At 39.8% G+C, this 12,008-nt stretch overlaps 1 long non-coding RNA gene across 1 annotated transcript in view; it reads left to right on the top strand.

Moving 5' to 3' along the window:
• Positions 1 to 10,981, top strand: part of LOC138148922 (uncharacterized) — a 16,245-nt gene extending 5,264 nt beyond the window's left edge. The window contains exon 2 of the long non-coding RNA XR_011165204.1: positions 10,292 to 10,981. This is a non-coding gene — a long non-coding RNA (uncharacterized lncRNA). The remainder of the gene's footprint in view (positions 1 to 10,291) is intronic.
• Positions 10,982 to 12,008: the final 1,027 nt, after the last annotated feature.

Below are 12,008 nucleotides of genomic sequence, written 5' to 3'. Positions count from 1 at the left end.
GTGTGTGTGTGTGTGTGTGTGTGTGTGTGTGTGTGTGTGTGTGTGTGAAAGAGAGAGAGACAGAGAGAGAGAATGGGAGAGAGAGAGAATGGGAAATAGGAAGGTAGGAAGGAGGGAGAGAGAGGCAGACAGGGACAGACAGAAACAATAAGAGAAAGACAGATGTGACAGAGACAGAAAAAGGCAGAGAGACAGATTGCAGGCTTTTTTTAATCTCTGAAAAGAAGGTGAAAAAGTATTGAGTAACTGGGGGGGGGGAGGGAGGCAGGGCATGGAGATTAGAAAATCAGGATTTTATTTTAATTAGTCTCACATTTCTTTGGAGAGCTTTTCTGAGAATATGATCTTCACTTTTCCACCATGCAGCACAGATACTGGTGAAGCTAGAGAGGAATAGCAGAATATATCAGAACAAGGTGAATTCCAAAGAAACCCTGAGACCAGCTCTCAAGATCCTTCTGTCTTTATTTAAGTAACATGATGGAAACAAGGCACTTCAAAAATGGAATTTTAATATAATCCAGACTTTATGATTTAAAAAAAGCTCAATCAGGAGAAGGGAGATTAGAATTCTAGTCTCGATTCTGGAGCTAGCAAGGCGGTGTGACCTTGGGAAAGTCACTTTACTTCAGTAAGTCAGTTTTTTAAAGGGCAAAATAAAATAAAGGAGGTTCTTTGATCATTTCTAATCACTCTTCCAGCTGCAATAGCCAATCATCTATGCCCTTGAATACCTCATTTTATGGGGAAACTGGATACTTGGCTCAAGGAGGTGGTTACTTTGCTTTTTTGTTTTGTTTTGTTTTGTTTTTTGTTTAAAACAAAACAAAACCGTAGGACTGGAATGCATCCTTCTGCCTATAATCCAACCACTACTGGATTGGAGCCTGAATTGGTGATGTTCAGGAGGGATAGCCAAGGACAGAGAGTAAAAAGACTACGTAATCAGCTAAGTTAGTGGTGGGAACATGAAGCATCCCTCTCAGACGAGAGTTATTGTCGGGGCATAAAAATGAAAGGTGCCCACCTGAGCCAAAAAGGGCCATTAAGCCTTGCCAGGCGCCGCCGCCGCTGCCGCCATGACGTCTGCGCACCACCCCCGGTCCTTTGTAGCAATCTGGAGTACGTGTCAGCATGGTTGAAAGAAGCTTCCTCTATCAAGTTTAACAACTTTCTGGTGTAACTTCTGAGAGCGCTGATTGCTTATTCATGTGGAAGCGAATACGCCCAGTTCATTTTGCCTGTTTTTGCTACTCTTTGTTGGGTTGTGAGGCTGTTATGGTAGCTGTAAATGGCTTCTCCAGTGACATTTGCTGACATTCAGTGAAGTACATTTATCAGTATTCATCATTTCACCTCTATACATGCAATCCATTTTATTTGTTCTTTATAGCAAGCTCTTCTCCGACATTCATGCCCTGAAAATGGTAAATGGCAAGGTGGCATATTTCCCGAGCTGCACTCAAATGTCACTGTGAAAAATCCTTAATGGACTAAGTGTAGCTTTTCAGGTTGTAACTTGTCAGGTCCTGAGAAATTCTAGAGTTTCTCCTTAATCCACAAGTCTTTGGAACCACACATCTGCAAGGAGAGACTAATTATAAGCTATACCAGTCAGACCTGGACAAGCAGAAACCAAGGAGAAAATATTCGATCTCTGCTAATCCTTTTCTGCGTTCTCTCTTTCCATTTTGTTACTTTATTTCCTACAATGTGAAAATGTAGGTTATATACACTATGTTTTAATTAAAGGTTGAAGAGGGCTAGAGATTACTAGATTCTTGATCACAGTCCTTACATCTATCCTGGTAACTTTATCATGGTAACTAATATCCTTTTCCTCCAAAGAGTTTGAAGTGCAGAATCCCTTTTCAATCTACTGTCTTGTCTTTTTCCTTTCTGACTCAAACTGACCTGATGTGATGTCTGTAGGAAGATAACCAGTCCTTGAATCTACACAGTGTCAAATATTAATAGTAATTTTAAGAGCTGACATTTTCAGAGTACTTTGTGGTTTACAAAGTATTTTCTCTATGTTCTCATTTGAAACTCATAGCTACCCTATGAGGTGAATGCTATTGTTACCCCAATTTTACAGATGTTTAGATATCCATTCCTTTGTCTCTCAGGATTCCCTGTCCCCAATGCCTAGATTTTTCTCTTTCTTCATTTCTGATCTCTAACTTCCTTCAAGACTCAACTCAGATGCCATCTCCTGCAGAAGAGTTTGCCTGGTCCCCATATGTACTTATGTATGTGTGTGTTGTCTCTTCCATTATACTATAAGTGCCCTGAGGACAGGTACTGTTTTTGCTTTTCTCTTTGTGTCTTCATTGCAAATTCTTGGGACACATCACCTATGTAATAAATGCTTTTTGATTAACTAATAGACTTAGAGGTGGGAGGGACTTCAGAGACCATGTAGCCCAACTACCTTATTTACAGATTAGGAAACTGAGACCCAGAGAGATTAAGTGAACTGCCCATGGTCACACAGGTTCTAAGCACCAGGGTCAGGATTTGAACCCAAATCCTCTGACTCCAGGACCAATGCTGCTTCTCTGTATTGTATAGGTTTAATCACTATTCTACTGATTTTTCTTATGTCCAGATGACTTTCCTAAAAACTATGTTCATATTCATCCTTTGAGTTGGGTTGGGAGTCACCCATCCTCATCTAAAACGTCTGTCATGTATCACACAATTCCTCCTCTGTGAACTGGGAATTAAATGTCTTCAGTTTCATCTGAGTCACATAGCCTGTCCACTAGGGGGAACCAAAGTGGGAAGGAATACTTGAGAACACCATGGCAAAAGAGCTTTGTAATTCACCACTGCCCATGGTTACCAGAAGACTGTTCGCATTCTACCTTAGTGCAGCCTTGTCTTGGTTGTCCAGGGGCTGGTGATTTGGTCTGATCCCTTGTTCTGCTTTACTTTACTCTCTTCCCTCACTTTGGGTTACTACCACTCTCTACCCAAGAATGCAAAAGGACAGAGAGAAAAAAAGAGGAAAACTCAAATCACTCTATTTCATGGTGTCAATGGTTCTAGAGAAAGACTTGATGGGCAGAGAAGTTTGGAACCTTCCCCTAAAAAAAATTATCTAGAGCTACCACCTTGGTACAGGCTCCTGCCATCACTCAATCAGTCTGTTGCATTGATTTCCTTGTTGGTCTCCTTGCTCTTCATACCTCCCCATTTCAAACTTATTTCCTACTTCTCTCATGCAAAAGTTCCCTCTTGCCAGACTTAGCAAGGTTATATTCCAACTGCCATGCAGATGGTTATCTCCTTGTTTTTCTTTCTGCTTGAATGCCTGCTTTGGGGAAATTATGTGGCTCTTATTGAAAGAGCTAGATAACATAAATTCAAATCCCAACTTTACCACTTACTACAAGTTTGACCTTGAGCAAGTCAGTCAAAAAGTATTTTTTAAGTACTGTCAGATGCTGTGCTAAGTGCTGGAGATAAAGAAGGGCAAAAAAATAGTCCCTGTCCTCAAGGAGTATGCATTCTAATGGAGAAAGGCAGCATATAAATAACTGGGCACATACAAAACATATACTTTGTAGATAGAAAGTAATATGAAAGGGGAGGTTTTAGCAGCTGGGGACAGACAGTTCTAGAAAAGACCTCTTTAATAAAGTGGACTTTATAAGCTGTTTTTAAGGAAGTCAGAAAAACAACAGAGGTGAAGGGGTAGAATGTTTCTAGACATCAGGCACATCTGATACAAAGATATAAATATATATGTAATATATAAACAAAAATAAATAAATAAGTAAATATATTTATACATAAATATATAAAGTTAGAGATGGAATGTCATATTCAAAGAACCAAAAGTATGCAGATGAATCAGTGAATTAAGAGAGGTAAAAATTAAGAAGCCTGAAAAGATAGTAAGGGGCCAAGTTATAAAGAGCTTTAAATGTCAAAGAGAGGAGCTTTTAATTGATCTTTGGGGTAATAGAGAATAGTTGGGGGCACTGAGCAGAGTGGTGACATCGTCAGACCTTTAGAAAAATAATCTGGACATCTGAATGAAGGATTAATCTGAGTGAGGAGAGGCTTGAGGCAAGGAGACTGTTTAGAAGTACTGTCCAAGTGAGAGGAGCTGAAGACCTGGACTAGTGCTGTTGCTATTTGAGAGGAGAGTGGATATATGGGGAATCTCAGGTATAGAAATGATGAGACTTGACAACAGCTTAACTCTGTGGGTTGAGTGAGAATGAAGTCTAGGAGTACACAAAGGTTGTAGAACTGAATGACTAGGACAGGGGTGGGGAACCTGTGACCTTGAGGCCACATGTGGTCTTCTAGATCCTTGGCTATGGCCTTTTGACTGAGTCCAAGTTTTTCGGAACAAATCCTTTTATTAAGGAGATTTGTTGTGTGCAGTTTGAATTCAGTTAAAGGGCCCCACTTGAGGACCTAGAGGGCCTTGAGGTCACAGGTTTTCCACCCCTGGACTAGGAGGACAATGGTGCTCTCTATAACAACGGGAAAGTTTGGAAGGAGGGAGGGTTGGGGAGAAAGTCTTTTCTCTCTGGGACTCAGTTTCTTCATCTGTAAAATGAAAGGCTAGTATAAGATATACCTTCCAGCTATAAATCCTTATGATCTTTTGATAATGTCCCTTTTTAAGAGAAGGAAGGAAAGACCAGTTTCCTGGGCTCTCTGAATTTGTCTGATCCTCTAAGAATAAGCTTTGTGCTGAAATGCTGATGCATAGTTGCTGAAGGGACATAGTCCTCCCTCCCTTACCCCAGTAGCAGTGAGATTGGTTTGACCCACTACCTACTGAATCCATTTATTCTTATCTCCCTATCTGAAGAGGGGAGCTTAACTGAATTTCCTGCCTTTACCCTTTCCCAGCAACTGAGGGACAATTCCAAGGGATATTTAGGAAAGGAAACTGTTGGTACAAAGAAAAAGATGCTAGATTTTAAGTCAGGAGATCAGTGTTTGAATTCCACCTCTGAAATATACTAGTAGTATTACCTTAGGCAAGCCACTTAATCTGTCTAGACCTCAGTTTTTTCATTCCTAAAAAGAGGAGGTAAGACCAGATGACCTCTAAGGTTCTTTCAGATCTAAATCTATATTAGAAGCCTCTTTGTGTGTGTATGTAGGTATGTGTAAATATGTGTGCATGCGTATAGACGTATGTATATACATTTATGTGTGTATATATGTGTGTGTACACACACACACACACACACACACACACACACACACACATTGGAGGAAGGGCTTCCCAAATGGAATGTAGCTTGTACATCCAGGAAGCAATGTCAGCAAGGCAAATATTTGGCTAAATTTTTTTAAAGTTCAGATATAAAATGCATGCACTATGAACTTATTTCTCTATATACTTTTATGTTTTATTTTCTTAACAAAAATTTATTTTCAATTATTCCAGTTTAGTACCCCACTAGCCAGGCACAACTAGGCTGAGGCCACAGGCGCTGATGGCTGTTGCCAGTTCCTATCCTATACTTACCCTTCTGGCTTGCCCTGGGTTCATTGCTGTAGAATTGCCTGTCTACTCCATAGGGGAACTAGTCTTACAGTGATCCAGTTCCACCCTCCTCTCTGATTTCTGAGGAATAGACTTATTTTGGGCTCTATTATAAGGGGCCCTACCAGCAAGAGGAAGGAAAGAGAAGAATCGGGGGAAAAAAAGGTGCCCAGAGTACAAACATGAATCAGGTACAGGACAGGCAGTTTTTATCCCATACAGAAAGGGAACACTAAGCAATTTGAAATCATAATATGATTACAATCTGTTGAGAAGCTAATATGCTAGCCTGGTTGGGATATCTGAAATTGGGTTGCCCATTAGAATAGCTACATCAATGTCAAGTTGGCCCTTTTCATTCTGGTGGTTTCTTTCTCTGTGAGTAACTTTCCCTCTTGGCCAGTCTGCTGCTGTTTCTGACACTATCACTGTTGCTATTGCCAACAAAATTGCTTGGGTAGATAGTTGGGTAGTTGATACTCTGCTACTTAGGTACCTGGAAAAAGGGAAGACAGTAGCTGCTTTTCTAGATCTCTCAAAGCCCTGTGCCAAAAGAAGAAAGACCCAAACTGGAGATGGCCTCATTCCAGGCACAGACCAGCCTAGGAGGCCATATGCTCACAAGCTGGCCTGGTGGGTTTAAGGATGCCTCCTCAAGTGGCCTTCCAGAGCTCAGAGATCCCTGGGGGTAGGAGATTCCCCTTTTAGTATATCTATAGAGTTCTTTCTTACACTAATTTAAAATGTCTTCATAGCAGATAGGAATCAGTAAGAGGATCTTCACTTTGTCTGAAATGGAAAGGACCATATCCACCATATATCCCCAAGAAGGTTCTATACCAGTCTTATCTCTATCGAACTAAGGGGGTATTTTAGTAGCACTATCAATCTATATATGCATCTCTGTTTGTGGTGCAGGGAGGAATTGTACTTGTAATAGCTCAGTGTCAGAATGATAGTTCAAGGACCTAGAGATTGGTTTCATGGTCAGGCAGAGCCATAACTAGCAATTTTTGCACCAAGACAACAGATGCAAAATCTTCCCTTAAATAAGCTTTTAAAGTTAAATTCAGTTATTACAGGGCTACTGGGGCACCTTGAAGTTACTGTGGATAGGCCATCATAGGGAGGGAGAGAAGCTTGGAGCTAGACCAGGGATTTGCTCTGAGGCTTCATAATTTCCTATCTAAGCTAATTATTCTTGTTAATTGGGTAGCAAGCTCAGTTATTTTCAGCTGCTGAAAAACAAAAGCTCTCAGATCTTACCCCCACCCCCTAAATTTGGTGCCCTTCAATAAAGCCCTGGGTGTTTCATTCTAGTTATGTTGCAGTGTTGGGGAGAGATTAGGAGTACTGAACCTAGGAGGAAAGGGATTTGTGATTCCTGGATTGACTCTGGAAACTGAACACTTCCTGCCTGGGTTATTCTATCATATCACCCTACCCCCACCCTGTACTGAATCTTATGCCTTCAGAGACCCAGCACAAGTCTCAGCTCCTCCATGAAAACTTCTTGACCACCACAGCTCAAACTAATCTCTCTCTCATCTAAATTCTTAGGCCATATCTATGCTTGTCATTGATCAGTTGGTGGTGTTAGTTATTTTTAATATATGATTGTCTTGACTCCTTAAGTAGTCATATACCTCCTTAAGAATGGAGATCACGACCTCACACCTAACAGATTGGTTAATATAACAGAAAAGGAAAATGATAAATGTTGGAAAGGATTGGGACACTAATGCACTGTTGGTAGAGTTGTAAACTGATCCAACCATTCTGGAGAACAATTTGGAACTATGCCCAAAGAGCTATAAAACTGTGCATACCCTTTGACCCAGCAATACTACTACTAGGTCTGTATCCCAAAGAGATCATAAAAAAGGGGAAAGGACCTACATGTACAAAAATATTTACATCAGCTCTTTTTGTGGTGGTAATGAATTGGAAATTAAGGAGACACATACCAATTGGGGAATGGTTGAACAAGTTGTATTATATGAATGTAATGGAATACTATTGTGCTATAGGAAATGACAAGTAGGCAGATTTCAGAAAAACTTGGAAAGATTTCCATGATTTGATGAAAAGTGAAGTGAGCAGAACCAGGAGAACACTGTACACAGGAACAGCAATGTTGTGTGATAATCAGCTATGTATAATGCCTCTCTTCAGCAATACTATGATTGAAGACTACTCCAAAGGACTCATGATCAAAACGCTATTCACATCCAGAGAAAGAACTGATGGAATGTATACTGAAGCATGATATTTTCACTTTTTAAATCTTTTTTTTAAATCATTTTTCCTTCTGGTCTGTTCCTTCTTTCACAACATGACTAATATAAAAATATATTTTACATGATTACACGTATATAACCTACTTAAAATTCTCACCTTTTTAAGGAGGATGGGAGTGGAGGAAGGGAGGGAGAAAATGTGGAACTCAAATTTTTTAATAAATGTTGAAAAATTGTCTACATGTAACTGGATAAAAATAAAATAGTATTTGAAGCAAAACAAAACAAAACAGTAGAGTCATGCTTTCTCTTGCATGGAACCTGCGCCGTAGGTACATAGCAAATGCTTGTTGATTGGTTGACTAATTCAGGCTCTCAGTCCTTAGAACCATGAATGATAGACAGTTGGCTTTACCCAAGAGGTATAGACAGACCCACCACAAAATAGAAAAAGAAAAGAAAACAGAAAGTCAAAAAGGTTCTCGACGATCTCACTTCCCTTTTCAAGACTACTTGACTCTTTTTGAATGATTCCACACCAAGTACCCAGTGTTCTCACATAACTATTCTCTGTATGTCTAGAGGTCCCCACTGCACCAGCCCTACCAAGTACGTCATCACCCTCTCAGTCATGTTTTATTCTCTATATCTTCTACTTTCCCTTCCTCCATAAAAGCTCAATGGCCCTTTTTTCCTTTTAGCATCCTTATTTAATGAGATCTGAAGTGTTAATGACTTCCACATAACTATGCTTTAACAGGGGTTATCAATGTCTTAGTCACTTTACAGAACAACTCTACTAGATGGGGATGTCAGTCACTAAGAGAAGCTTATAGGGAAGATACTTTGGACGTGGAAAGTTTTGTACCCTTTCAATCATGCTGTGTAGATATTTGCCCACTCTTTCTACAAGTCTTCATGGCTAACCCAAGGTAAAGACTAGGAGATGCCTTATTTCAAAACTGGTAGAGGAAAGTCAATTTACTTCATAATGTCCTGGATGATAGACTGTCTAGATTGCCTTCTTGCTTTGACTTACAGTTGAACCAGGTTCCATTAATAGCATTAACAATGGAGGCATGAGGAGGGGAGAGTGATGATTATGAGAGTAATGGTGATAAGGCTGTAGATAAGAAGATAATGAAGAGTAATGTAGATAAGGCTGAGGATACTAGTGATCATGCTGATAAGAGCAGCACTGATGGCTACAGCATTGTTGATAGTGTTGGTGATGGTAATAGAAATGGTGATATTGACACTGATACTGAAGAGGGTGATGAAAGTGATAGTGAGACAGATTAATGAAAGTTGTCCTACTGAGGCTGATGGCAATGGTAATGGGGTGATTATAAGGGTGAAAAGAATAATTCTTATGCTGTTGATTATTATTAGAATACTGATAGTCATATTGTCTCCTTACCCAATACTTTATTCCTTAGCATCTCCATTGTACTGGACATTCCTCCACCACACCAACACTTTGGTTTGGTCCCATTGGTGAATTCCTACCAGGGCCATTCATTTTCGGAATGGGGGTCCAGACTAGCTGTGCTTTAGTCCCCTCCTCACTTTTCTTCAGTCTTCTTGAACTTATCCACTTTCTCTCCTTGCTGTCTCCTCTTTTGATATGTTGTATTCCCTCATTGGAATATAAGCTCATTGAGGACAGGGACTGTCTTGTTTTTTGCTTGTATTTTTAATTGCCAGTGCAAATTGCAGGAGCTTAATATGCCTCTTGGTCTCTTAGCTCCCCAACAATTCATAAAATTAGAGTAAGGAAATACTGAAACCTGGGTCTTGGTAGTGCTAAGTGGTTATTTGAGAGATATGTAATTCACTTAATTCTTGTCATAAGCAGCAAACTAGTCAGATCAGATCTGAAGCATCATTCTGTTTTGTTACAACTCCATTTTTCTTTATGCAGTATAGATCCTGCCTTTGGGGACGGTGTTTCATTGCTTTCAGAGTTGTTTTATGCCTTGGATTAAAGACCCATCCAGAGGGGCCTTTCCTCCTCTGTGCTCCTCAGGGTCTCTGACATCCAGGTGGGTTAGCTAAATCTGAATTTATATGGATTCAATTTTGATTCAGGCCCTGGTGGGAATGAACATCACTTACAAAAGACCAAAGTTGTATACACATGACAGAGGAAGGTGGAGATTTGCAAAGTATCATGTTTACACAACCAGATTGAAAGAAAAAAAAATACAACACCACTACAACCTTAAGGCCATTATGGTTTTGTCCCTGTTAGGGCAGGAACTTCTATGGATTGGATTTTAAGGGCGTTATCTTCCATCTTATTTACCTGTTTAGCTGTATGTTGTTTGAAATATGAAATACATCAGATAAATGTCATGTTTTCATTTACCTATTCAAATTTTATATCTTTTAAAATGTTCTATTCTATCATATTTCAAATTGTTCTATTCTTAACTTTGACTTGTTTTTTAAAATTTTATTTTGATAACTGTCTTTCAATATCATTGGCTTCTTTGGTAATCCTATGTATTTCATTTTAAAGGGCAACTAGGTGTCACAGTGGATAGAGTATGGAGCCTGGAGTCAGGAAGATTCATCTGTCTGAGTTCAAATTTGGCCTGACATACTTACTACCTGTGTGGTCCTGAGCAAGTCACTTAATTCCATTTGCCTCAATTTCCTCATCTGTAAAATGAGCTGGAGAAGGAAATGGCTAACTGCTCTGGCATCTTTTCCAAGAAAATCTCAAATGGAGTCACAAAGAGTTGGACAGAACTGAACAACACTAACAAAAAATTCATTTTATGCTTTTACAAACATTCTGAGAAGGGGTCCATAGGTTTCACCAGACTCTCTCCAAAGGGGTCTATGACACAAGAAAAGATTAAGAGCACTTTCTCTAGTAATGCTTTCTAAAATCAAGTCAAAGTCCACCTACTCTCTTTGGAGAGGAGTAAGTGTCATGGTTTTTGGACTGGGAAAGGGAATGAATGCATCCTCAGTGTCTGAGCCCAGAACATATCAGCACACTGTGTGTAAGTCAATGGGGAATGGGGTTAGGGAGGAAGAGAGGCTACTGGGCTCTCTGCTTCTAATGTAGAAGGACTTGAAAGTGGGGATGAGGGCAAGTGGGGGTGGAGGGAGTCTTCCAGACACCAAGGAATTGCAGTGATGCCTGGCATTCGGTTTTCTCATCTGTGACAAATAAAACAGCCTTCATTTAAATCTGTAATTACAGTCTGCATGTAATAATTAATGCAAGCTTGCTTTTTTAGTCACTCTCATAAATTCAACATATTCTTCCATTTATTTAACTGTTTCAGAGCCCAGATGTGGGAGATATGGGAAGAAGACTTCTATAAGAACTCCTTACTTGAGAGTGTTCTATGTTTGGGGGTGAAGTTGGTAGTAGACAGCCTAGTTGGAACAGAGAGTTCCATGCGTCATTTGACACCACTTGACATTGATTTTCTAGAATTATGGCAATGAGAACAAAGCTTGTCCCTTGGAATGACAGACTCACAGAGTTCAAAACCACCTCAAAGCCCATCTAGTGCAACTCAGATCTATAAAATACCCTCAATAATTCATTAGACAAGGGTGAATCCAGTCTTTGCATGAAGAACTCCCTAATGACCCTCAGAGGTAGATCATGCAACTTTAGATCACTCAAATTGGCAGGAAGTTTTCCCTGATATAGAGATTAAATTTGCTTACCTCCCCCTCCAACTTCCATGTTGTTCTTAGTTCTGCCCTCTGGAACCAAGGAAAACTTGTCTAATTCTTCTATTCCATAATAGTACTTCAAATACTTGAAGACAACAGTCACACCTTCCCTTATTCTTCTCCCTCTTCTCTCCCTTAAAGATTCCCATTTCCTTCAAACTAATCTTCATATGATATCACTTGAAGGCACTTCATTATTCTGGACAATCTCCTCTAGATGACCCAGATTATCAATGTCTACCTTAAATTCAAGGATCACACCAGTTCCTTTTGATGACACTGATGACTGATATTGATGCAGCAGTCCACTAAAACAGTTCTCTTTCAGACTGGTGTTTATCCAGGCCTCCTGCATGCTGGACTGGTGAGGTTTATTTATTTAATCTAAATATAAGACTTTCCATTGTTCCCTACTCAATGTCATCTTATATTTGATCCAACCTGCTGGCTTGTTGAGATGTTTTTGTCCTCTCTCAAACTCAGAAAGCATTTTCCCATTGCATCCACAGGATCCCTGTAGAGAGTAGACTCAA

Source organism: Petaurus breviceps, unplaced genomic scaffold, assembly GCF_028583685.1.
Source record: "Petaurus breviceps papuanus isolate PSGF00001 unplaced genomic scaffold, PetGlider_PUasm1.0 90842, whole genome shotgun sequence".
In the NCBI taxonomy this organism is placed as follows: Eukaryota; Metazoa; Chordata; class Mammalia; order Diprotodontia; family Petauridae; genus Petaurus; species Petaurus breviceps.
Note: the sequence above shows the minus strand (reverse complement) of the source record. Positions and strands in the feature narration are given on the sequence as shown.